The sequence below is a fragment of the Alexandromys fortis genome, unplaced genomic scaffold (genome assembly GCF_014885135.2).
Source record: "Alexandromys fortis isolate MF-2015 unplaced genomic scaffold, M_Fortis_MF-2015_v1.1 scaffold_144, whole genome shotgun sequence".
Classification (NCBI taxonomy): Eukaryota; Metazoa; Chordata; class Mammalia; order Rodentia; family Cricetidae; genus Alexandromys; species Alexandromys fortis.
In genome coordinates this window covers 1,712,188-1,739,898 of record NW_026068021.1, presented here as the reverse complement: position 1 = coordinate 1,739,898, position 27,711 = coordinate 1,712,188, and positions in this window count along the sequence as shown.

Here is a 27,711-nt window from a genome sequence, read left to right as displayed (position 1 = left end):
CTCCCATTCCATAAGAATAAGGCCCAGCCTGTGCGTTAGTGTAGTTTGGTCTGTTCTAAAATTAGAAGCCTAACAGGGTATGGAGGTACACACTGGCAGTGCCAGCACTTGGGAGGTAGAGACAGAAGGATCAGAAGTTCAAGGCCAGCCTCACCTATACACCAAGCTAGAGATCAGCTTGGGATACAAGAGATTCTGTCTCAAAAACAAAACAAAACAAATAAATAACAATAACAGAAACACCAGAAAACAAGTAAATAAAATGTCACCTGTTCTTCATATCTCTTTAGTGCTGTTCTAAATGGAGCAGGGAACCAGGAAGTTTCAATCCTGTTTGGATCCTTTCCCCTGAGACACTGAACCTACCCTGAAGCTAGGGGAGGGCTGACCTTCCAGTGACACTCGGATTTTAAGTCAAGTGCTGGTGTTTGAAGACTGACTTTGCCACTAACTTGCTGTGAACCCCAGTAACTCACTGTCCCTCCCAGTGTCTCATCTACATACAGACTGAACATATTATCACACCTATCACAAACCACAGTCAAGGGAGGTTTTTCCTGTAAAGTCTGTCATTTACAGCATCCTTACAGGCAGTAGCACTTGGAAGCTATTGTTATTATTGTCATTTGTAAGTCCAGACCAGGACTCTAACTCCATCCCCATGGTAGAAACCAGCCACACCACCCATCCCTATTAGAAACCTGCCCTTTACCCCTTAACCAGGTGGCCAAACTTGGCCTCATCAAAGGTGAAGCAAGTGGACAAGTATTCTCCTAATCACCCCTGTGAAGGAGGGAGGCCACGCCCTCTGTGGTGTGTCATTGTCACTGTGTTTAACCTGACTCTAAGAGAAAGCAATCAGCCAAGAGAGGCATTCAGGAGCAAATGGCCCCAGTCTCTTAAAAACAAGCAAAACCAGGAGACCACCTCTATGTCTGAATACATAGTGCAGCTAAGCACCAAGACAAACTTGCATTGGCTCCTAGTACCTGGACAACAAAACACTCAGGAGACAAATTGGGGACTATATCAGTTTATGTTAATTTGTTCTTCAGGGGTGCTGAGGACAGAACCCAGAGCCTTGCTTGTTCTCAGAAAGCACTGAGCATTCAAACCTCCACTAGGGGATTCTTGGCAGGTGTCCTATCAGCGCTGATTCTTGCAGGTGTGGGATTAGTGCCCTACCTAATAGAAATAAAATAATACTCCTGTAAGAAACACATACACATGTAATGATCCATATGAGGGCTGGAAACATAGCTCAGTGGCAAACTATTTGTCTAGTGTGTATGAGGCCCTGGGTTTACTCTCTAGTTCCGCAAACACACACACACACACACACACACACACACACACACACACACGAGAGAGAGAGAGAGAGAGAGAGAGAGAGAGAGAGAGAGAGAGAAAGAGAGACAGAGAGAGTAAAACATGTTATTTTGTATTAGCCTAAAACTAGTTTTAAAAATACTTAAAAATATATAAAATATATCACAATGCCTTTAATTTTACTAGAGGCCCGGTGAAGTAATTAAGAGTGAAGTGATGAATGACAAACTGGGCAAGAGGAAGAAAGGAGGAGGGAGGGGCTGGGGGGAGGGGAAGAGGGGAGAACAGGGCAAGACATCAATTTTGTTAGTTTTAGTGTGTTAGCACTAGGAAAAGCTTGTATATTCTACTCACACTAATCTTTCAACTTTCTAGAAATTTGAAAACACTTTTTTTTTAAAGCTATTAACTTTCAAAGCCACTTGGCTCCTACTTCCTGTTCCATATGCTATTTAGCCTGTGCCAAGAGCAACTGGGCATCTGAATCTACTTAAAGAAAGCATGAAATGGGACCCAGCAGTGGACACTGCGCTTCATGGGATAAAACCGTGTTGCTACATTCATGGATCACACTACCTTGCTAGGCTATGTTCATGGCTCACACAACCAATGTAGGTTGAGATGGCAGACAGGTTAACACCGTAAAGTGTTAGACGGTGTTAACAAATTATTTCCATCAGTACCAAGACTCGTGTGTCCACTTTGATAATGCAGGTGTTGAGGGTTAATATAGACTTGGAACATAACAGGATCTAGAATATCCTAAGAGACATGCTCCTGGGAACTTCTTTTTTTGTTTGTTTGTTTGGTTTTTTTGTTTTTTAAAGATTTATTTTATTAATTATGTATACAGCGTTCTGCCTGCATGTACAGCTGCAGGCCAGAAGAGGGCACCAGGTATCATTACAGATGGTTGTGAGCCACCATGTGGTTGCTGGGAATTGAACTCAGGACCTCTGGAAGAGCAGTCAGTGCTCTTAACCTCTGAGCCATCTCTCCAGCCCCTCCTGGGGACTTCTATGAAGGAATCTTTAGATTAGATTAATGGAATGGCACACCAGTTTCATGAGCTACATAAGAAGGAGATAACGAGCTGAGTACCAGTGTTCTTTTCTCTCTGCTTCCTGACTGTGGATGCCCTGTGAGCAGTTGCCTCCTACATCTGTTGCCATGCCTTCCCTGCCATGACAGACTGTACCCAGAACTGTGACCAGAAGAAATCCTTTCCCCCTTAAGTTACATGTGTAGGTATTTTTGCCACAGCAATGAGAAAAGTTACTAATTCTCCAAGAAAATATACTATTGCTAATGCATCAACCAAAGGCTGCCATTTCTAGCCTAGCACGGTATTGTGATCAATGAATGTAGCCTAGCATGGCAGTGTGAGCAATGAACGTAGCCTAGCATGGCAGTATGAGCCATGAATGCAGCTTTTATCGCATGAGGCAGAGTGTCCGCTGCTGTGTTCCTAGTTCATGCTTTCTTTAAGTATATCCAGATGCCCAACTGCTCTTGGCATCCTCTCTCTCCACCCAGGGTTCCTCCCTCTATCTACCTGTCTCTCTTCTCTTGTGCAACCTCTGGCCCAGTAGTCTGTCTCCTCCTGAGCCTCATCACCCAGTCTCCCAGGCTGAGAAATATAACCTAGTTTATGCTGATTTGTCTACTCTCTGCTCTCCTGACGCCACCCTGGATAGGTCAATTTCTGACCATTCCAATCTCTTGTTTAAGTTTACAAGACTTTCCTTCTGGCTTCTTAGCAGAAGTATCATTGATCTTGATTGCATACGTAACTCACACTTACATGTGACCATCCTGGCAGGAGCAGAAGATGCTCTAGACCAGTGGCTCTCAACCTTCCTAATGCTATGACCCTTTAAATACTTTCCTCACGTTGTGGTGACCCCCAATCATAAAATTATTTTTGTTCACACTTCATCACTGTAATTTTGCTGCTATTATGAGTCATAATGTAAATATCTTGTGTTTTCTGATGGCCTTAAGTGACCCTTATGAAAGGGTCATTGGACCACAAAGAGGTCATGACCCACAGATTGAGAACCACTGCTCCAGATATGTGTCCCTCTCCCCTTTCAACATCTGGACAATTGAAATGATGGACCCTTGGGAATCTCATGCTGGGAGAAGAAACAGTCTGAAACAGGTACAAAGCAGAGGAGGGATTTATCTTCCAGGAAGACACTTCAAACTCTTCCAGCAATTGAGCAGATTAACCTTGGCAGAGACGAGAGGCCAAGACAGTGATGGATCAATGAGAGATAGGACCACACCCTGACCGGGACCGGTTATACACACTTCTTGCCCTCTATTTAAACCTAAGCCTCAAGTATCCTTGTAAGGTACTTGTAAAGTAAGGTAAGATACTTGTAAAGTATCAAGTAAGCCTCAAGTAAACCTAAGTATCAAGATCTCAGAGATGGACTTGGGGGGGGTCTCTGTACCATTTTATCTTTTCCTGGTCCTGATGTGGCCACACTGGATAAATCTCTTTTCTCTACTTTACACTATTACTTTTCTCTTTCATTGGTCTATTGGCTACAAGTGGCTGACTTAGCTTGTTAGAATTTCTGGGGCCCAGATGTTGGCCCTAAAACCTCTGGTAACATATTGGCGTTCTCTCATTTTCTTCTCAATTTGGAAAATCTGTAATAAGTGAGGCATGGCTTTGAACACCTTTAATCACAGCATTTGAGAAGCTGAAGCAAGAGGATGGGAAGGGCAGCCTGGGCTACATAGTGAGTTCTAGACTTTGTCTCAAAAAAAAATAAATAAAATTACTGTATGGCTAGAGAGATGGCTCAGTGGTCAAGAGAACCTGTTGTTCTTGCAGAGGACCTGGGATTGTTTGCTCCCAGTACCCATGTGGTGGCTTACAACAAGCACAACTCCAGTTCCAGGGGACATAAAATAAACAAATATGAAAAAAAATCTTTTAATAAAAAAATTCCTACTTTCTCCACACACATAAACATACATGCACACACATAAATATACACACAAAACTGTGATAACTGGTTTATTTTCGTGTGTATATTTGTGTGTGTGCATCTATGTTTATGTGTGTGGAGACCAGAAGACAAGATCAGGTGTTGTCTGGTATCATCTCTCCTGTTCTGAGACAAAGTATCTCATTAGCTTGGGGGCTCATCAATTAAGCTAGGGTGGCTGGTAAGGGAGCCCCAGGGACCCTCTTATCTAACCCTCTCCCCTCTGCTGGGATTGCAAGTTTACTGTGCCACGTGTGGGCGCCAAGGGTTGAGCTCTGGTCCTCCTGCTGACAAGGCAAGGCAAGCTCTTTACTGACTGAGCTATCTCCCTAGCCCATAAATGACAGATCGCTTAAGACTCTTCCATGTAAGCTTTATTGACCTGAGATAGCAGACAAATGACTTGTGTTGGAAGTCATTATTTCTGGTGTGCGTGGTCCCCTAAGTTGTAAGTTCTCCGAGGACAGGGATTTACTCTTTTCTCTTTCTCTGACCCCTTAGCTGTATCTGATTCACAGTAGACATACAGTAAGTGCTCACCGAATAAAAGAAACACATCTGATGTTATAACCTTAGCCTCTTGTTAATTGGACCATCATTCAGAAGGAGCGAGCCATTTCCCAGGCGGTATCAGATGGGTAACAATTCATAAAGACTTCTTTGGCCTCCTAAGCCTTCAATGTCATTGTTATGCATGGAAGTGTCTGCAGGGGCCTGTCCTTGCTCAAAGCAGCCGGCAGCGGGAAGAATTCAAGGGTACCTTCATTCCTTGAGCTACTACTCTTGGTTAAACCCTATTCCTTTTACTAATCAACTGTTTTTTGAGACAGGGTCTCACACAGTTCAAGCGGGCCTTGAACCCCACTGCTGGCCCCTGAAGCTGAGGATGGCCTTGAACTACATACTCTTTCTTCTGCTTCCCCCCACCCACCTCTACAGAATCACTCTCTCAGCCTCTGGGGCGGGTGGGGGGGAGGGGGGAGGGGGGAGGATAGCCCATGGATAGTGGCTATCCAGCAGAGCAGAGAAAACAAAAATAAAATAATAATGAAAAACCAAATAAACCAAAAACAGAATAGCAAGAATAAAGGGGAAAACATGATCCAGGGTCTCATGCCTGAAACAATCCAGAAAATGGAGAAATTTGTAAGAGCAGCAATGTGGAACAATCACATATGTTTAGATTGAGATCCTCATTCTTCCTCCAAACACACCCTCTGTTCTATAGACAAGGGAATTAGGGCTTACTTAAGGACAGAGACAGGGTGTGGATTCCACAGCCACGTGATTGCTGAACTGGGACCCTGTCTGAAGCTTCGCTACTGGGTACCCCCGTGGTCTTGAGGCAGGATAGTCGAGTACAATGGAGGAGGTTCTGCAGATTAACATAGGAAAGGCCACAGCAATGGAAAGACTGGCAGCCCTTAATCTACCCAAACTGCTCTAAACCAAGGGAGCATGCTCAGGAAAGTCCATGTTATAAGAATGTTATAGGTTCATAAACGGTTACTGTATACCTCCCTCCAACCCCCTTTCCCTTTTGAAGTTCTTTGAGCCAAGCCACAGGCAAGCGATAGGGCGCGTCTCTTGGCTCCCCTGCCCGGCTTCCCTAATGAACCACCTCCTTTCCTGTAACTACCTGCGTGTCTCCATAGACGTCATTGCAAAAAACCTTGAACCATCAGTGTCTGCCTGCCAGTCTCGGGTCTGCACTGGTGGCAGTGTGGAGCGTTGGTGCGAGACACTACTTCTCAGTATTGATTCCATTAGAGCCCTTCCATTTCCTCTCCGATTCTGACTCAACTGGCCAAGAGTAACTCTATTTAAAGCTCCTGGAAGGGTACCAACAATGACCACAGTGTGGTGATCATGTCTTCTCATTCTTTAGTTTTTATGGTCTGACATCAGAAGGCATCGCTGACCCTGGAGGATCTGGGTTCCCATCCCCAGACTTACTGAACCCTTAGAGATGTCTTTTGCAGCTGTCGCCTTCAGACTGAAACATTACCTCGGTTGTAGAGGGGAGGGAATAAATGACCTTAAGCTTCCTATGAAGTTTACTAGATGTTTGAAAGACCCACTGAGTCCTTCCCTGAGCAAATGAATGGCCGGGGTCGAAGAGGAAGCTTTTCAGTGGTGTAGCTGCCTACAAGTTGTTCAGAGGACTCCAAGAATGCGGTCTTCATCGTCACCCATGCTGTGGTGGGTTTGTTAATGCAGCTGTCCCAGACACTCAGACTTCTATAAAGAACCCCTCATCTATGTTTCTGTAGGGAATTCCTTACCCAGGCTGCTGCAAGAAACACTTCATCCATGATTTTCGTTAATGTTGTTGCTGTTGTTTTGTTTTTGTAACAAAGCCCAGTGAACTCACTAGATCAGCATACAAAAATCAAATCATTTCTTTGGTCTGATGTCATGTGCCCTTTTAGGGGTGAGTTGATGTTTATTCACGTCTCCCCAGAAAAAGTCACTCAATATGGCAAATGTTCACCTATGAGTATTATAAATGCAAACCAACTTATTCAAAACCCAAACTCCCAGAAGCCTTCTTTTAGAGCCTGGACTACCATCCACCTGCCTTGATACCTCCCCATCCCCCAGGGACAGACCATTAAGGACAGTCTCTATGCTCCCAGAATGTGAAATTATTCCAGCCAACCAAAAACCTGCCTAGCCTGCCCCATCTATTCCCATGTTTCCCTCCCGCTTCTGAGTCTCAGTGTTTCCTTTCTTAATCCTCATGGTGTTCTAAGCTCCCTCTACCAAATGGCTACAAAAACTCTTTGGTAGCAACTATCATCTGAGCTGCTGGATTTGCCATAGTTATCTACCATAATGCTTTTTCTGTTTTGTTTTGTTTGTTTTGTTTTTTGAGACAGGGTTTCTCTGTGGCTTTGGGGCCTGTCCTGGACCTAGCTCTTGTAGACCAGGCTGGCCTTGATAATGCTTTTAATAATGTGCTTGTAAGAATGGACTTGGGAAACCAAAAACTGGGTTTTGCAAAACCCTGGGGCTTGGGATCGCCCTATTGGTTGACTTCGTTCTCCTCTTTCCTTCAGGGTGATTTCTGTGTTTTCCCATTTACATGTTTGACCTTTTCTTAAACATTTATTTTTGTTGTTTATTTTTACTTACAACTAATGTGTGTTTATGGTATTTTGGCAAAGAACATGGTTGCCTTTTACCCTTGTCTGAAGAATCTGCTTAAGGCTAAATGAAAACAAATTTGGAGAAATTGTGTTGGCAAGAGATTTCAAAGCAGCCTGGTATTGACTCTGCTGTGTGGTTATTAGTAATCACTCTTGTGGAGGGAGTGAGCAGGGCAAAAAGAAATACAAAATACAATTTGAGGAGTCAAAGAGAACCAGGAAATTCAATGTCGGAGCCAAGTCTTGTGTTCAAAGGAATAAGAAGTTTAAAGAAAGACCTATGGAGAATGGAATAGAGGGAGAAATGGCCCCTGGGTGAGACCCTACTCAGCTAATCCTGCAATTTGTGGGAAAAAGAAAAGGCCCAAGGAACCATCCATCCCTAAAGAGCAACAACAAATCAAAGCTTATACAAATAAGATTCAAGGTGTGGGCCAGGCTCTGTCTCAAGCAGGCAGCAGAATGAGGTAGCATCATTCGATTCTGGCTGTAGAGTCATGAAGAACAGAGAAGCGAAGGGATTGAGGAATCTTCCTCCACAGTTAAAGAAAGTGGCAGAGGAGTCCCTTCGTGAAGGCCCTGAGAAGCCACTGCATCAAGCTATGAAAGTGAATCCTGGATTGTGTTGGAGATGCCAGAGCTGTGGGATACCTGCCAAGGAGAGCTGCAGACAGTGAGTGGAACAAGAGAGAGAGGTGTGTTGTAGACAGCAAAGCTGTGGGCGGGGGAGGGAGCCATCAAAGCCCTTTGATATCAGCTGTGGAGCTACAGGATTTGGAGTTTGCCCTGCTGGGTTTTGGTGTTGCTTTGGATGGGTATTTCCTCACTATGCCCCCTTTCCACCCCTTCGGGATGGTAATATATATTCCGGGCCATTGCATGTTGGAAGTATATAATTTGCTGTTTGATTTGACAGAGGCTACAATTAAGAGATTGTCTTGAATCTCAAAAGAGACTTTGTATTCTAAGCTTTGTTGAAATGGTTATAGACTATTGGGGACTTTTGAAGTTGGACTGAATGCCTTTTGCATTATGATACGGCTCCAAGCCTTTGGGGGCCAGGCAGGAGAATGTGGGGGTTTGAGTGAGAATGGCTGCCACAGGCTCATATGTTTGAATGCTTGGTCCCCAGCTGGTGGAAGTGTTTGGAAAGGATTAGGAGGTGTGTCACTAGGGGTGATCTTGAGATTTCAAAAGCCCATGACATTCCCAGTTAGTTCTCTCTCTCTCTCTCTCTCTCTCTCTCTCTCTCTCTCTCTCTCTCTCTCTCTCTCTCTCTCCCTCCCTCCCCCTCTCTCTCTCTCTCTCTCTCTCTCTCTCTCTCTCTCTCTCTCTCTCTCTCTCTCTCTGCCTCTCTTACTGCCCTGTGCTTGAGGAGCATTTGTAAGATCTCAAGTACTGTTGCCATTCTCTCTGCCACATTAATTGTGAGTTTTAACCCTCTGGATCTGCGAGTCTACAAATTAAACGCTTTCTTTTATAAGTTGCCTTTGTCATGGCAATAGAAAAGTGACTAAGACAATACGTTCCCATAGAACATTTTATATGATGCAAATGTTTTGTTAGAAGAGAGTTTTGTTTAAAAAAAAAACTTTTCTTGGTCCTCTTTGATCACCTTTATACCGTTGAGGACAGTGTGCCTTTAAAATGTGCCCTCTAAGAATAAAGGACATTGGTGAAAATTAGCCTAGTGGGGACATTGTGTAGCTAGCAACAACCCTGAGAACAGACGAGTAGATGTCGCTTCTGTTCTAGGCAAGATGGTGACTCAGAATAAACAGCATAATCATCTACCTCCAAGAGAAAGCTTCATTATCTGGGAAGGAGAAAGTCAGGCCTAGTGACAGCTCTTATAGGAGCAAACCAGCTCCTGGTCAGAAGGAAAAACATGGAAATAATTTGCTAGATGTTCAAAGATCTGCACCAAAATCTGCTTTCAAACCTTTAGTTAGCATAGCAGGAGGAGGGCAGTGTGGGCTGATGAAATTAGGCAAGAAAATGATGCTAAAACAGGGAGGAAAAAGAGGCTGTTCTGGAAGGGGCTGTACCAGCTGCAGGGAGCAGAGAAGAGCACTGGAAATGGTCCCCACTGACACGTTTGCAAACAATGGGAAACAAAATGTGCCCAGTGAAGTCCGTGTTGCAGCTCTTGACCTTGGACCTTCCTGGGTGGTAGAAGGCCAGGCCAATGGAGATGGACGTCAGAGGTCTACAGGGCTGAGTGACTGGGCAAGAAACTGTAAAATGAGCTGCTTCAGGGCAAACCCTGACAATGCTTCCAGGGGGAAAAATCAGCTGTGAACCAAGGACAGACCTCAGAAGAACTGTGTGCTACAGTTGGAACATGTCGGCCCAGAACGGCCATCAAATGACATAGCTCATTATCCCTCTGATTTCTGAAATGCCTTGCCTTCCACGGCCTTCTCCGTACCCTGTATCTTTTCCCTGGACTTTCCTGGTCCTCATTTGTAACTTCGTTTGAATATTATCTTGCTCTCCACTGTGATCACTACTGTCTCATGAATTGGCTATGTTGTTTAACTCCCAATTCAAAGACCTCCTTCCTCAACCATGCCCCCACGCTTAGCTGCTCAGCATTAATCATGCCAATTCTCTGCTCAGACCTCTGTGGCGAGCATGCCGACTTGATCTTTTTGATGCTTGCACGGTGCACCGTGGGATTCTTGGATGCAAGAGATGTTAGGGCTTGGGAGATGGCTTAGTGGGAAAGAGCACTTGCTGTGCAAGCATGAGGACCAGAGTTAGAATCCCCACCGTCCACAATGAAAAGCCTGGTGTCAGTACGTGTGCCTATAACCCTGGTATTGCGAGAGATGGAGAAAGGAAAATAGAGGCAGGCACTTCACTGGCTGTCAGCCTATCTCCAGGTTCAGAGAAACCCTGTCTCGAGGGAATCAAGCAGAGACTTACAGAATAGGAGACCCAATATCTTCTTCTGGCCTCTGCATGGGAACAGGTGTGTGCACAGGACATGCAGTGCACATCATACATACACACATGCATGTGCATATACATGCATGTGGGCACACACACAAAAACTGCCCCAGGCTCTGGTCTACATATCCTTTGTTCAGCCAGCCACACCAGGCAAGGATCTTAAACTTCCCAGTCAGGCTCTGAATATGTGGCTACAGAGGCAGGCTGATCCAGTGCTGGCCAACCACGCCCATCCTACACATCACATCGACCCAGCTTTAGCCAAGTGCCACCACTGTGGGTTCCTCTAGTGCACAGAGGCAGGGAGAGCAGCCACGAGGCTTTCCCCATATGCATTTCTATTATACTCTGTCCTCCAGCTTGGGCCTCACACCAGGAGTCGCAGATTTATGGAAATGGTTCAGGCTTGGAAATACAAATAGTTTCAAAAATGACTCAGGCAACTTCGTGGGTGAGAGAGCCATAATGGCTTATTCTGGCAAACCGGAATGTTCTCTGGTACATTTCTTGCTTTTCGGTCTGACATTAGGATAAATAACCATGTCGGATGTTTTCTCAGACCCCTTCCAGTTTTCAGTTGTGCTTCTCTATTCCCACCAAGTGCTCTCCACTGCTACTGTCAAGATCAGGGCGAAGCCAGCCAGGCGGAGGCAGTCTCCGATGTGCTGTTCATTGAGAGGAGGAGGAAAGGGAAAGTGGGGTAAAATGAGGGCTGGGAAGAGGCAACAGTACTGAAAAGGACATTGCCAAGAGCTCCACCTAATGTGGGGGGAACAGGGGCCAGCACCACCCCCACACTGAAGCGTAGAACTGTCTATAATTTATGTCTTATGTATTATAAAGAGAAGTGGTCTCTTCTGGAAATTCTTAGAGGCTAAGAAGTTTTATTATTTCATATTATTTGAAAGAGGATCTCACTAGGTAGCCCATGCTGAGTCCTTGATCCTCCTGCCTCTGCCTCCTGCTTTCTTGGATTGCAGGTGTACAACACCACATTCCATTTCAGAAGTTTTAAAGGAAGAAAGAAAAGTCCTGTGCAGGAATGACCACCATTAATATTGGGTGCATCTTTTTTAAATCGCTCCATGTGGTATACATGCATGCATGCATCTATCCATCCACTGCATAAAACCACACATGCATCAGTGAATGCTCCCATTCATTCTATCCGTTATCCTCCCTCCCATGCATCTCTCCATCCTCCTACTTAGTCATCTGTCCCTCTACCTATCCATCCGTCAATCCATCCACCAGTCTCTCCCACCATTCATCAATTCACACGCTCTCCCATCTATCCAGGTTCCCATCCATCTACCCATCCGTATCATTCATTATACCACCACCCATTCTTTTATTCATCCAGTCATTTGTCCATCCACGCATCATCCCATTCACCTATCCATCCAATTTATTCATCCACCCACCAATTTCCCACCCATTCACCCATCCATATGTGAGTATTACAAATATTATAAGAGAAAAAAGCATAATAAATTTCCCACCTAACACTATTTTGACCATTTCCCTTTATTATTGGATATCCTTTGAAAATATGAATTTAATTATTTCATGATGTATAATATTCTCATTACTGGATATTTCGACTGCCTCTTATTTTTCTCCTCTTACCACAATTTAGAGATACACACTTTTGCACACATTAAGGCTCTTGTTTTTAGTTATTTTTAACTATGAATTTGTGGTAGTATAATTATGGACCAAAAAACATGAACTACTGGGGCTGGAGAGATGGCTCAGAGGTTAAGAGCTGACTGCTCTTCCAGAGGTTCTGAGTTCAATTCCCAGCAACCACATGGTGGCTCACAGCCATCTGTAATGAGATCTGGTGCCCTCTTCTGGCATGCAAGCATACATGGAAGGAATGTTGTATACATGATAAATAAATAAATCTTAAAAAAAATACCAAAAAAAACCCATGAACTACTTTAAGGCTTCCTCCCCCCCTCACCTAAGCACTTCCTGTCGTTCTTATGTGACCCTTCAGTCATGCACCTCTTTTAGCTAGTAACTTTTCAGAGTGATGGAATAAATCAAATGAATATGACTGAAAGGTTTAAAAAGTGTACCTCAAATGCTAAATTTGTCTTCAAGGACACCAAGCCTTATAAGGGGGTGGGGAGGGTGTGGGAGTAAGGGATGGGGGTGGGAGTGTCATGAGAAGTTAGAAAGCAAATTGCAGGTAAACTTGCTATAATTGAAAAGTTCATATAAATGTCCCCATAGAAACTAAATGTCAAGAGCATAGGTATATGAGAATGCTAAGATAGATGGATGGGTAGGAGGATGGATGGATGTATTGGTAGATGGATGGATGGATGGATGGATGGATGGATGGATGGATGGATGGATTTATAGCACAGGTAGTGTAAGCAAGAACGGCAGACCCTATCCTATTAATTACCAAAGGTACTTAGTACTGCACTGGAACATGTTGCTATGTCCACTCAAGTAAGACGTGAGTGGTGGTGGCCTAATGACAGACAATGATTTTCTTACAGTCCCAGAGGGCAGAAGTCCAAATTCAAGATAAAGGTGTGGACAGTCCTGGCTTCCCCAGGCCCTCTCCTTAACTTACAGATGCTGTCTTCTCCCTGTGACTTTGTAGGTTCCTTTGGCCTATCTGCATTCTAATGGCTTCTTCATGTAAAGACACCAGTCAGAGGGATTTGAATTCCTCCTAATGACTTTAACTTAATCACTTCTTTAAAGGCCCTGTCTCCAAGCATATAGTCTGAATTATTGAGGACTAGGTTTCACCACACAGTATTAAAGGTACTTAACGAGCCCATCACCCTCACCTGGCGGGAGGACTTGACTCTGTGTGGGGTCTGGTGTCACCAGCCTCCAATGCAGTGCTTCAGACCTAGCCAAGGACCCTTCATCCAGGAACTTCTGAGAACTTTCAAGGAATATCTACAGCTGATGGTGTTTTTTCCAAGGGACTACATTTTAGCCATCTCTCTTCTGCAACATGGCTTTGCTCCCCTCCATAAGCAAGGGCAGGACCTAAGCAGGACTTGGAGGTCCACACTCGCTATCCCAGCATTAGGCAGGCTGAGGAAAGAGGATTGCTGTGAGTTTGAGGCCAGTCTGGGCTAGATATTCACTCCTTATACTACAGAGTGAGATCTTTCTCCAAAAACCAGGAGCTGGGGAGAGAGCTCAGAGGATAAATTTGGGTCATGAAGACCTGAATATAAGCCCCAGGTCCCATGGGGGAAATGTCAGGTGTGGTGGCACATGCTCGTAATCCCAGCACTGGGGAGATAGCAATAAACAGTTCCCTGGGGAATTATCAGTCGGTCAGCCCAGTCGAATGGGTAAACTCTGGCAAAAAAGTGAGAGACATTGTCTCAAAAACAAGGTAGGTAGAACTTCTTAGGATTGACAACTGAGGTTGGCCTCTGGCCTCTGCATGCTCACATGTAAACATGCACACATATGTCCTAATATATACATAAAACCAACCAACCACCCCAACTGTTGTTGGAGACTGTTCGTTCAGTGCCAGCTTTTCGAGTCATGCTCACAGCCCCGTTTCCAGGCTCATTCGGTAGACCATGAGAATTCTTAATCTCAGGGTTGTGGGTTTGGGCTCCACATTAGGTGCCATTTTGTAGGTGGAGGCTGCTTGTTAATTTCTGACTGCCCAGACCTGAAATAATCACACAGAAACTATATTATTTAAAACACTGCTTGACCAATAGCTTAAACATATTGCTAGACAGCTCTTATATCATAAATTAACCCCATTTCCATTATTTTATATTTTACCACAAGGCTCACGGCTTACAAATAAAGTTCCCAGGTACCTGTCTCCTTTGGCAGCAGTTACATGGTATCTCTCTGTACTTAGCTCATTTACAGTCAAAAAATTTAAAGAAAACACAATAATATACATAATCCAGACTCTCTGTGTATTTTCATCCTTATGTGGCTTATTTTTCTTTACTCCTTTAATCTATGAATGTCTGTACTCTGTCTCTTTAAAGACTTTGTTTTATTTATTTATTTTACAAAATCATTTACTTCTTTTTATACTACTCCTCTCTCTCCCAAGCCTACATTTATTTATCCAACACCATGACCCATTTAGAAGTCTTTTCCATCTGAATTTGTCTTTATTGCATGTGTATCAGTAATTATTTTTTGATCAGAAACACTTTTTTTTCTTTTAAATGCTAAGTGGGCATGGCTAGGACCAACTCCATGGCACTGCCTGTTGGCTCCACCCAGTCAAACATAGCAGAGGCATGTTTATTGCTCTGAGAGCCATGCACATTGCCCCAGCTCCAGGGTCGCACTGGGTCTGGGTCACCATTAAGCAATTTGTAACATACTGCTCTACTCACAGACTACATTTAAGTGCTGAGCCTCCTGAAAAAGCCAGAGCTGTTCCTGTGACTAGCACAAACCAGAAAGCTGCTGTTTCAAAACAGCATGTTTTTGTTTTGTTTTGCTGCTGATGCTGAATCAGGAAGACTCTCTTAAAGGAGCCATGACACCCCTGTTTGCTGCCAGCAAACAGAGCCCATTTGAAAAAAAAATGCCAGCTACCAAGAAGCCATGCTTAACTCTGTTTTTTTCTGTCTAGAATTCCTTTCCAAGCTTTCTCGGGTTTTGCATGGATGTAGTCAGCCCCACATTGGTGCATTTCCTAACAAATGGAACAGGAGTAATGTCTAGGCACCTCCTATTGCCTCTAGGCTGGTTTTACTGTCTGGACTGTAACCACCAGACTGCAATGGATTATTACTGCATGAGCTCCAGAGCAAGCCAGAGAAGGTCATGTGGTTTCCACATGCTCTGTCATGTATTCCTTCTCAGAATCCAGTCATCTTGTCATGAGACCTTTCTTCCCCCAACACCACCCCTCTTTTTGGTGATAGAATATCAATAGAAGCAGTTTAAGGGCAAAGGATTCCTTTTGGCTTGTGGTTTTGTGGGTATCCATCAAGGATGGTAGGGAGGCATGATGGCTGTGGCGGTTCTGTCTGTGTGGCTTGTAACAGCTGCTTTTCACATCATGGCTGACCAGAGAAGAGACCTTAGGCAGGAACTGGAAGAGGATGCCATTTTAAAAGTCCTTTCCCAGTGACCATAAAAGGTCCTTTGCCCACTTTCCCACAAAGGTCTCAGAATTTCTCCAAATGGAGCCACCCGCTATGGGACAAGTGTTCACACTCTCGAGTGGGTGGAATGGATTCCACTTCAAACTGCACCAAAGCTCAAGACACAGGAAGCAACCCCATATAAGCTCCTGGTTTACAGTCCCCGAGGAGTCTGCTAGCAACCAAGTTGAAGTATCAGGCATATGTGCAAGAAGTTCCAAAAAATTCCAGTTCCCAGTTGTCACCCCATATGCCCCGATCCTTAGGACAGAGTATAATGGCTATTTGACACCATATTTTGGGTGACAAAAACTGAAGCCTATAGAGGGGCTTCAACTTATTCAAAATGGCCAAAAGGTGGGCTGGATTAAAAGTCAGTTTAGAGATGGGGAGATGGCTCGGAGCTTTGGTCATGAGTCTGAGGATCTGAGTTTGGATCCTGAGAATACATGCAAAGTCACACATGGTAGTGCATGTCTGTGGCAAGACCAAGATAAAGAGGAGAATCCTCAGATGTGCGTGGGCCAGCTAGTCTAAGACAGTAAGAAACCCTGACTGTCTTAGTTTGAGTTTCTATTGCTCTGAATAGACACCACAACCACAGCAATTCTTATAAGGAAAACGTTTAATTGGGGCTCGCTTATAGTTTCAGAGGTTCCGTCCATTATCATCATGGTGAGGAGCATGATGACATGCAGGCAGATGTGGTGCTGGAGGAACAGCTGAGAGTCCCACATATTGCAGGCAATAGGAAATCAGCTGAGATCCACTGAGCAGTATCCTAAGCACAGGAAACCTGAAAGCCTCATAGTGACACATTTCCTCCAACAAGGTCATACCCACTCCAACAAAGCCACACCTCTGAATAGTGCTGCTTCCTGTGAGATTGTGGGAGCCAATGACAAACTTACTACACTGACTCAAACAAGGTCCTATGGCCTCTGAATGCACCTGTTTATATGCACACTTGCCTAACCTACAAGTACCATGCTTGTACTTAAGACTTAAAAAGATCTTCAGTTTACGGGTGAAGCTGGTTTAAAACCGTCGGCGAGGACAGGCTGAAGATGAATGAGTTCAGTAGACACAGTGCCTGCCCGGAAAGCTGAAAACCCTGGGTTTCAGCTGCGTAAGGATGTAAGTGTGGCAGTGCACGCCTATAATCCTAACGCTTGGGAGGGAGAGGAAAAAGAATAAAAGGTTAAAGGTCATTCTTAGCTACATAGCAAGAGGACAAGGTCATCTTGGGAAGCATGAGATTCTGGCATAAAGAATCACGTTCTCAGGATCACTATTATTTAAAATATGTGTATGTGCCTCTCTCTGTCGATGTGGGTATGAATGCATGTGTCTGCAGAGGTCAGGCTTTGGAGCCCTGGAGCTGAAGTTACAGGCAATAGTGAGCCATCTGATATAGGTACCAGGAACTGAACTTAGGAGTACTGGCTTCTCTTGAAGAGGCCCTAACGGCTTAACCATTACTCCAGCCTCTAGTTCTCATAATTGGTAATGAGAAACCTTTCTACAATTAACCCTGTCTGTGCATGTCTATTATCTCTGGTACTGCATACGTTGGTTTGGGCAGCAGGGGACCATGGTGTCACTTGTATGAAGCAGCAGAGTACAGAATGAAGACCGATGTGTGGATGCTGCAGAAAGTTTGGTGTTAGGTCAATGTGAGCAAGACCTCTCTACCTTCCATTAGACAGATCTTGAGAGATGGTGCAGAGGAGTGCAATGCCTTGGACTTCATAGGTGGTGGAGCCAGTCACAGGTGTCATTTCCTTCCCTGGGAGTCCATCACTGCTGGGCTTTGTACCAAAAGAACACAAAACATTTCTCATTCATTTAACTTTAAACATGTCCTCTGTTGAACAATGTGCTCCATAAGATCTCTTTACTATGTATCCATAGTACATCTTTCTTATCTTTGTCCTGCCATGGGTTTAAATTTATGCTCTAGTCCTTCAGGGTTGGTGGCCATAGGTGACTGATCTAGAATATCAAAAGGGCTGGGGTGTAGCTCAGTGGTAGAGCATCTGCCTAGAATCCCCCAGTGAGGGGCTGGGGTGTAGCTCAGTTGTAGAGCCCCTGCCTAGAATCCCCCAGTGAGGGGCTGGGGAGTAGCGCACTGGGAGAATATTTGCTTAGCATATGTGACATCTACAGGATGGCTCTTTCCTGCTATAGGAAAACAAATCCTGCTTGGATTCCCAGGGTAATGAAAAAGCAAGCTTTCTCTTAACACAGGAAATGTAGGGAGAGTTAAACTGCTGAAAATCAGAAGAAGAGATGTCTGTTAAATCTGTTGCTCAGATTTGTTCCTCTCATCCAAAGTAAATATCTCAAAACTTCTACAACCTGTTCTACCTTTAAGGCTGCCAAGTCCCTTTGCCTCACATTCAGTGATATAGATGAGATGAAGAGGTGGAGAGAGAGAGAGAGAGAGAGAGAGAGAGAGAGAGAGAGAGAGAGAGAGAGAAAGAATCTGATGCTTGTGTGTGTGGTTTGCGCATGCCCATGTCTATGTGTGTTGGATATGCATGTGGAGGCCCAAGGCCAAGGTCAATGTTAAGTGTTTTTTCCTCATCACCTTTATTTTTTCAGACAGTCTCTCAATGGACCTGAAGCTCAGGTTGGTCAGTGAGATTCATAGACTTCTAAGACTGGCTTTATAGGGGGAAGGGAGGTGCTTGGCATCTATCTTGGCATCTCTTCAGTGGCAGGCATTTTCCTAACTAAACCATCTCTCCAGACTGTCCCCTTCTGCAATGTAGCTCTGCTCTCACCGCTGCCCCCTCTGCCTAAGTCAAACTTCCACACCACAGGATGTTCCAAGATACTGAAGGCTAGAATCCCTCCTCTCTGCCCCTTTCTGTGGGATGCTCATCTTGGAATCAGACTCTTTGTCTTTGCATCTCTTATGATGTTAGTTCTGCCCCCCGATCATGTCTTTACCACCTGAGATTGGCAAAGTCTCCTACCAAAATTGGTCTGCAAGGTACTGTGAGGACATCCTGTCACTATACATAGATGCCACTTTCGAGACTTATCTGGACACTGCTGCTTTGGCTGCACCAGACAACTGAACTTCCCTTCCTGTTTTCTTCTCAGAAGCTGTACGCTCCACCATCCACATGTCTAGTGATCCTATCTGTGTGCAGGTGTCCCATAGATGCACAATGCTTAACAGACTCAGGATAGCTCATTTGGTAAAGTCCTTGCCATGCAAACATGAGACTGGGAGCTTGGTCCTCAGTTCCCACATAAAAAGCCAGGTGTGTTGGCTCATGGCCTAGAATCCCAGTGATGAGGAGACAGAGACAGGGGGAATCCCTGGAACTCACTGGCTAGCCAGCTTAGCCTTGTTGTTGAGTTCCATATTCAGTGAGAGGTTCTGTTTCAGAAATTAAGAAGGAGAGTGATTAAGGAAGACACCTGATGTCGTCGTCTGGTCTCTGAGTTCACACATGTATGCATATACCTGCATGTGTGCATCCATCTCACACACATGCACAATGCAACATTTGAAAAGCTTAACATTAAAGAAAAAAATCAGATCTTCCACTGTCTTCTGAATCCCTGTCCCTTCTCCCCCATCTCTGCCTTTCGTAAGTAAAAGAGCCAGCTTCTGACTGAGAAGACAGGACGCTTTTAAGGTGAGAGACAGCGCATTATCTTGGACAATGGCCTCTCTTCGCTGTGGACGCTATTTGTTCAACAGCTCCTGAAGATGCCCCGTCTTTTTCTTCTCAGCCGCTAGTGTTACTTCCTAATTAACGGTGACAATGGTCTCCTCGCAGGTCTCCTGGCTTCCAATCGGGTCCAACCCCAAGCCAGTCTATGGCCTGAATGATTTTTCTAAAAATCATTCCGATTATGTCATTTAAAGACCTTAGGAGAGGAGGCACACACAGTGCAGTGAGGGTAAAACGCTTGCCTGGCAGTCTTGAGGCCCTGGGTTCAATCTCTAGTTCACCCTGAAGAGCGCTCTTTCTGCTTCTTCAACTTCCTTGCTGTAAGATTCAAACTCTGTGATTTTGCATGCCATATTACTCCCACCGGGAGCCACTTTGTTCTGTCTGTCTGTCTGTCTGTCTGTCTCTCTCTCTCTCTCTCCCTCTCACTTTAATTCTGACTATTATTATTATTTTGAAATTCTTGGCATGTATGATGTCTTAGTTAGGGCTGCTATTGCTATGAAGAAACACCATGACCAAAAGCAAGGCAGGAAGGAAAGGATTTATTGGGCTTACACTTCCATATCACCGTTCATCATTGAAGGAAGTCAAGACAGGAACTCACTCAGAGCAGGGACCTGGAGGCAGGAGCTGGGGCAGAGGCCACGGAGGGGTGCTGCTTACTAGCTTGCTCCTCATGGCTTGCTCAGCCTGCTTTCTTATTGAACCAGGACCACCAGTCCAGGGATGACACTACCCACAGGGCCTGGACTCTCCCCCATTGAACATTAGTAAAGAAAATGCCCATCCTGTTGCCCACAGCCAGATCTTATAGAGGCATTTTCTCAATTGAGGCTCCTTCCTCTCCGATGACTCTGGCTTGTGTCAAGTTGAGATTAAATTAGCCAGCACACCTGACCCCTTGTCAACTTGACACAAAAGCACATCAACATTTAGTTACAACCTTTCCTTTCTTGTTTACCCCCAAATCACACATAAATGTCCACATTTGCAGTATAAACATTGCAAAGTCTTTAAAGATTAAAACACTTAAAAGTTCATTCTCTAAAATTCAAAGTCTTTTAAAATCCAGTGTCTCTCAACTGTTGGTTCTCATAAAATCAAAAATAAGGTAAATACTTCCACACTTCAAGAAGGAATAACCAAGCCACAGTCATAATCAAATCAAAGCAAAGCAACCCTACAACAACGTAAAGGACTCTAGAATTCGTTCAGGGTCACCTGGGCAACTCCAAAGAACCTGGGTCACTTCTCTGGCTCTGCCCTCTCCAGTACACACACTCTTGTCTCCTAGGCTCCGACTGACTTTACTCCATGGCTGCTGCTGTTCTTGGTGGTCCTCCCATGCTACTGGCATCTCCAAAATGCTGAGGTCTGCTGTTGCAACTGGGCTGCACTTTCACCAATAGCCTCTCCTGTGCTCTCCTTATGTTACCAAATCTTAACTTCTCTGCATAATCCTTTCAGTCTTGGGTATTTAAGTACCACTGGGCCTGCACCTTCACTAATGGCCTCTCTTGGCCTCTCACAATGCCAAGCCTTAGCTGCCCTCCATGACCCCTTCATACCTTCAAAGCCAGTACCACCTGGGTGATTCTTATACCAGTAGGTTCAGGTGGCAGCGCTGTGTACAAGCTTGGCTGCCTGTGGAGCATAGCTCTCTGTGCTGACCAGGAGGAAACACCTCCCAGATGATTTCACCTCAGTGACGCTGGTCTCTTCTTAATCACAGTTAATTTCTCAGCTCCAGCTGACCAGCATCATTTGTCCCAATAAAGCAAAGGTCACGTCTGTGGCACTGGACTCTTGTGAAGTGTGGCTGATTCTTCAGTCCCAGCCGACCAGAACCACAGAATCCTAATTCAAAATAGCAAATATGCAAGGGTCCAAATAGTCTTTAAGTGATCCCCAAACTTCCCCCTGGAACATCACAAGCCAGGCGTCCAGCTGCATTTCTCTCAACACCCTTTCCTCAAAGCTCCCACAGAACAATCCACCAAGCTTTGAACACTCAGTGGCTTCTTTTCTTGCCCAGAGTTTGAAGTTCTTCTTCAGTCCTCCCCTAAACAACATGATCGGGTCTGTCACAGCAATACCCCACAATTCTGCTACAATTGTCTACCTTTGAGGGTTTCTATTGCTGTGATGAAACACCATGACCAAAAGCAAGTTAGGGAGGAAAGGGTTATTTGACTAACACTTCCACATCCATAGTCCATCACTGAGGGAAGTCAGGACAGAAATCAAACAGGGAAGGAACCTGGACGCCCGAGTTGATGCAGAGGCCATGGAGGGGCGCTGCTTACTGGCTTGCTGGCTTGAAGGCTTGCTGGCTTGCTGGCTTGCTTCCCATTGCTTGCTCAGTCTGATTTCTTATAGAACACAGGACCAGCAGCCCAGGGATGGCACTACCCACCATGGGCCGAGCCTTCCCCCATCATTACTAAATAAGAAAATACCTTAGAGGCTTTCCTTCGGCAGGATGTCGTGGAGGCATTTTTTTTATAGAGATTCCCTCCTCTCTGATGACTCTAGCTGTGTCAGGCTGACATAAAACTTGGCAGGACATGCGTGCAAACACGTTCCTCTGTGTGCAGTATCTGTATATAAGCATCCCGATGCATGTATATGTGTGGAGACCAGAGGTTAATCTTTGGATTTTGGTCTTTTAATCATAGCATCTCTTTATTGCCTGGATTAAGCGAGGCCGACCAACCAGAGAGAACCAAGGCTCTGCTGTTGCCATCTCCCCAGTGCCAGCATTACAGATGCAGGCCACATTCGCCAGCTTTGTGGATCCTCATGCTGGCAAGTCAAATACTTTACCGGTTATGCTATCTCAGCAGCTTTTCTTTCGGATCTTTGAGAAAACGGTCTCACTTGGTAGCCCAGGGTAGCCTGCAGCTCAGTATGTAGCTCAGGCAACCCTTCTTCCTCAGACTCCCAAGTGCTGGGTTTCCAGGCATGAGCCACCATGCCTGGCTGATTCAGTTTTGTTCGCTCTGAAGGATTCAGCGTAGATACTGCTTCCCTGGAAACACTTTCCTGGCTGAATTCCTCAAGGCTGTAACCTGCCTCTTAGAACAACTCAGTGTGCTTTTGTTTACCATGCAATTACATCTGTTGTCTCTTTTGTGAGCTGGGGTTGGTGCCAATCAGATGACTAACAAAATCTATCTAGTGGTGCATGCCTTTGCTCCTAGCACTCGGGATGCAGAGGCAGGCGGATCTCTGTGAGTTCGAGCCCAGCCTGTTCTACAGAGAAAGTTCCAGGCCAGCCAGAGCTACATGATGAGATTCTGTCTCAAATCATCAATCAATCAATCAACCAACCAACCAATCAATTGATTGATTGATCTATCCATCAAATGAATGAAAAACACTTTCTGAGAGTGATGATGGGGGGGGATAACTCTCCCCGCCCCCAACGGTCAAACTTGAGTGTGCACTGAGACTGCCTGGAGGGCTTGCCAAACTGCCGCCTGTGTGTTCTGGCCCCAGTTCATGGTTCAGTAATTTGGGGCCCATAAGATTGATGAGGGAAGCTGGCCATTAAAGGGTTATGCTTCTGAGAGTAGGCATTGTGGTCCAAGCCTGTAATCCCAGCATTTGGGAGGGGGAGGCAGAAGGTTCAGGAGTTCAAGGGCAGCTTCAGTTATATGGGACATTCAAGACCTAGGTTAAAGCCCTGTCTCAAATGAATAAGATCTGCCTCCTCCTCTGTAAGGATGTCTTGGAGTTGTGGAATATCCTTAAAGGAGCTGGTAGACTTTTTGGGGTTCTTGCGTTTCTAGTATCGCTCCTTTTCAGGGCATCGCTCACAGGAAACTTTCAGGAGGTTATAGCTTTTGAAAATGTTGGAAGCAAGCTGGGTGGGCTCTAATGGAACCAGAGCACACGCCCCATTGGGACTCAAAGGCAGCACCTGGAGCTGCTCCTCGCTCATTAATAGGTTGCTAGGCAACGGAACAAAGGTGAGGCTGAGCTGGGATTAGCAATTGGCAGGCATCTGAGAGAGCGCCACAGAGGGAAGCCTACTCATCAGGAGAGGACCACAGGGGCCAGGTGGGAGGAAACCTCGGATGTGACTGGGGCTTTGTTTGCACGTGGAAGAGGCACAATGTGGAGGTGAGACACATTCGGGTCGTAACTTGCCTTCTAATAGGATTGGGGATTATTTTTCTCAGAAGAACCATTGAGAACCCATTAGGGACATTTCTTAATATAGGTGAGAAATGACTTATTGGACTCCTCACCATGTGCCTCTTACTAACAGGTTTTATCAATTCATTCTGCAGATGTATAGTCACATCCAAAAAACATTATAAGTATAGAAAAAACTGTAATTTCATGTGTCCTTGAGGAAATCTTATTGTGAGTTTGGAATTTATTCTTTCAGAAAAAAAAATCAACACAGTTGGGATTAGTCTACATTTATTTGTTCTAGAATATATATATAAAACAAATCTTCAACCGTCTATAGTGTTTCTTCATTGGCACTCTTAACCCTATTTTAAAAAAATACTTTTAACTGTTACTGCCTTACTTTTGAATTGTTTGATCATTTATCCAGCAAATTTTGGCCGTTTCCACCCTTCCTCACCGCCTCCTCCACTGGAAGTCTTCACACACACACCCTGCCCCCGACTTACACGGCTTCTTTCTATTTGCTCCAGTGTGTTTGGGAAGTTATTCAACAGAGCAAAGACAACTCAACACTGGCTACACTACTGAAGACTGTGATACTCCTCCCGCAACAAGGCTAATTGCCAAGGGTTCTTCTGGAAGGGGTGGGAACCCTCCACCCCCTTGATGTAATGTTGCTGGGCCCAATACTGTGCAAGCCCTTTGCAGGTCGCCATGGCTGCAGAGAATTCATGAATGGACTGGCTATGCCATGGCCAGAGGACATCTTGTCCATCTCCCCACCATGGGCTCTTACATTCTCTCTGTCCCTTCTTCCAGAATGTCCTCTGAACCCTGGTGTGTGTGTGTGTGTGTGTGTGTGTGTGTGTGTGTGTGTTATAGCTGTCTTAATTGGGGCCATAAACTCTATTCTTTTTACACTTTTTAACTATTCCTTAACATCCATTGATTTATTATGTGAATGTACCATATAGCACATTTGGGGCTGTTATTAGCCATGTCACAAAAGAAAAGCCTTTTATGTAGGTGAGATGTAATGGCACTGTAATTTGTATTTAAAATTTAGCCACTGGGGGCTGGGGAGATGGCTCAGAAGGAAAAGGACTTGCTGTGTAAGAGTGAGGACTGGAGTTCGGATCTCTAGCAACTCATGAAATTGCTGGGTGGGAGTGGAGTCCACACGGAGGGTGGAGACAAGGCATCTCTGGAGCAAACTGGTCGGTTAGAATAGCCAAATTAATGAGCTCTGGGTTCCCATGAAAGACCTGCCCCAATATATGAGGTGGAGAGCAATTGAGAAAGACACCAGACATTAACCTCTGCCCTCCACATGCATGGCCACAAAAATGAGCAACACACACACATACACATAACACACATATAGCTACAGTCAGACCAACAGGAGCATGTCTGGGGTTAGGGGGAGCAGAGGAGAATCAACACAAACAGAGTATGCATGCAGCTATCAGAATAAAACCCTGTCATTTTATATGCTAATTTAAGAAACAAAAGTAAGTTTAGCTATAAAGTCTAGGTTTCTCTCTAGAATGGCTCTTTAATTTTTACTTTTACCAAAAAGCACGTGAATGCCTGTTTTCACCGAGTGTCCCGAACACTTGCCACCCCAAAGTCTTGGAACATTTTTATATGGCTTTGAGCTTTCATATTTCGGATCCATGTTTTGTGGGTTTCTTGAAATGTTATTTTCTCTCTTTTAACCATGACCTTTACTTTCATTTTTAAGTATATGTATGTGTGTGTGTTTGTGTGTTTGCACATGGGAGTGCATTGCTCATAGAAAGCAGAGGGTGTTAGGTCGCCACAGCTGGAGTTACAGGCAGTTGTGAGCAGCTTCAGCTTAGGTTTTCAGCAAGAGCAGTGCTCTCAACCACTGAGCCATCTCTCCAGCACCTCAGCTTCCTATAGCACCTGCTCATCTGTTTTCCTTATAGAGGAAAAACTGTTTATATAGAGACTAATACTTGATTCAGTCCTCATCTAATCATGATGAATGCTTTGGGTTTTTAATTCATATATAGTTGTATGTATTGGTGCTTCAGGAAATTGCATATTTTCTTTTAAAAAAAATCCTAGCTCTATTATTTATAAAAACTTTCTGTTTGTGTCATGTTCTGTAAGAAGAGGATGGAGTGGGGCATGGTGGTGCATGTCTTTAATCCCAGCATTTAGAAGGCAGAGGCTGGTGAAACTATGAGTTCGAGGCCAGCCTGGTCTGTAAATCATGTTCAAGCACAGTCAGGGGTCTGTCTTGAAAAACCAAAGGTGTGGGGGGGGTGGGGGGGAAATGAGGATGGAACAAAAGAGGAACAAAAGGAAAGAAGGGATCGAGAGACAGTCCTGTTCATTGTCATATTTAATTCCCGAAGACTGACTGGGTGTGTGGCTCAGCGGCAGAGCACCTGCCCAGAATAGTGAGGGTGGGGTGGCTCCATGGTAGGATGCTGCCTAACATGCAGAAGGTCCTGGCTTCATTCTCAGGACCATTTAAAAAACAACAACACCCCTAATTTCCTAAAAGACATGAAACACATAATTAGCGACTCACAAAAGAAATAGAAAACACTTGGAAGTCTTGTTTAAGTAGTCCAAGGGCATCTCTGAAGAGTGGTTCCTATCTGTCCCCAGGTGAAGCTGATGGTCCGTGAGCCATACCTACAATAGCCAGGCTTAATTTAAATTGTAACACGGGTTAGCCAAGTGTCAGTATGCACCTGTAATTCCAGCAAGCTAAACAGGAGAAACATTATGAGTCTGAGGTCAGACTTTGCTACACAGGTCAGATCACCCTACAAAATGACACCTTATCAATCTATCAATCAAACCTAACAACGGGTGTTTTTGTTTTTTACTTTTTTGTTCTGTTTTTTTTTGGGGGGGGTGAGTGGGTGCAGTCGTCACCCAAATCCCAAATAAATGACACACATGAAATCTTATTGTACTTATAAATGCCCAGCCTACCTTAGCTTGTTTCTAGCCAGCTTTTCTTAAATTATCTCATCTACCTGTTGCCTCTGGGCTTTTTCTTTCTTTTCTGTAATCTTGCTTTCACTTTTACTCTGTGGCTGGCTTTGTGGCTGTGTGGGTGGCCCCTAGTGTCCTCCTCTCCTTGTTTTCTTGCTCCATCTTCTCTTCTCCCAGAGTTCTCCTATTTAGTCTCTCTGCCTACCATCTCCACCTAGCCTTTCTCCTGCCTCGCTATTGACTGTTCAGCTCTTTATTAGACCATCCGGTGTTTTAGACAGGCAAAGAGTCACAGCTTCACAGAGCTAAACAAATGCAACATAAAAGAATGCAACACATCTTCTCATCATTAAAACAAATGTTCCACAGCATAGACAAATGTAACACATTTTAAAATCATAGTTTACAACAAAGGGGAAGATATTGATAGCCTTAGTGACCATTCTACCTTGGGGTGGGAGTGGGGATTCCTCTCTGTATAACTAATCAGGGGGACTTTTTTAGAAAGTAGAGAATCACTGTAACTTTTTCTTTCTTCCAGTGCTAAGATTTGAACACAGAACCTGTATGCATGCTAGATACATGTTCTACCATTGAGTTATATACTTGACTTTCTTTTACTTTTCACCTTGAGACAGGGTCACTATGCTCCAAGACTGGCCTTGAATTTGCCACCTTCATGCCTCAGCCACTGGAGTAGGTGGGGTGACAGACCTGCCTCACCAGGTCTGGTTCACAGTGCATTTTTGAAAATGACAATGAATTTCGGTTCTTGGTGTCATAGAATTTGTAGCTAAAGGGTTTTTAAAGCAGAATCTATACAAATAAAATGTTCACTTTTTGAGGGTTTGTTGACTGGGTCAAATTAAAATGAAAAGTTAATTGGTGTTTGGGGAGCGATGTCACAGGCCCACCTGACTGGTTCTTCTCCCCAGCACTATAGTAAACAGGTCCTTTTGTACTACTATTGTGCCTTTTTAAAAGGTCTTATTTTATTTTATTGTTTGAGTTTGTGTATGGCTTGGATGATGAACTGGAACCAGGCAGGCAGCCAGAAAACCCCAGCCCTTCTCCTGTCTCTCATCACTACAACAGTGGGGTTATAGGCTCTCATGGCCAAGCCTGGCTTTTCATAAAACTTCGGGGCTGGGGATTCATGTCCTTTTGCTCCCACTGAGTGACCTCCCTGGCCTCTATTTTGGACTTCTGAGATAGGGGCTCATCACAAAGCCCATGCTCACCATGGACTGGTGATCCTTTTACTCACCCTCCCAAGTGTTGGGGCTATAGGCATGCAATACCA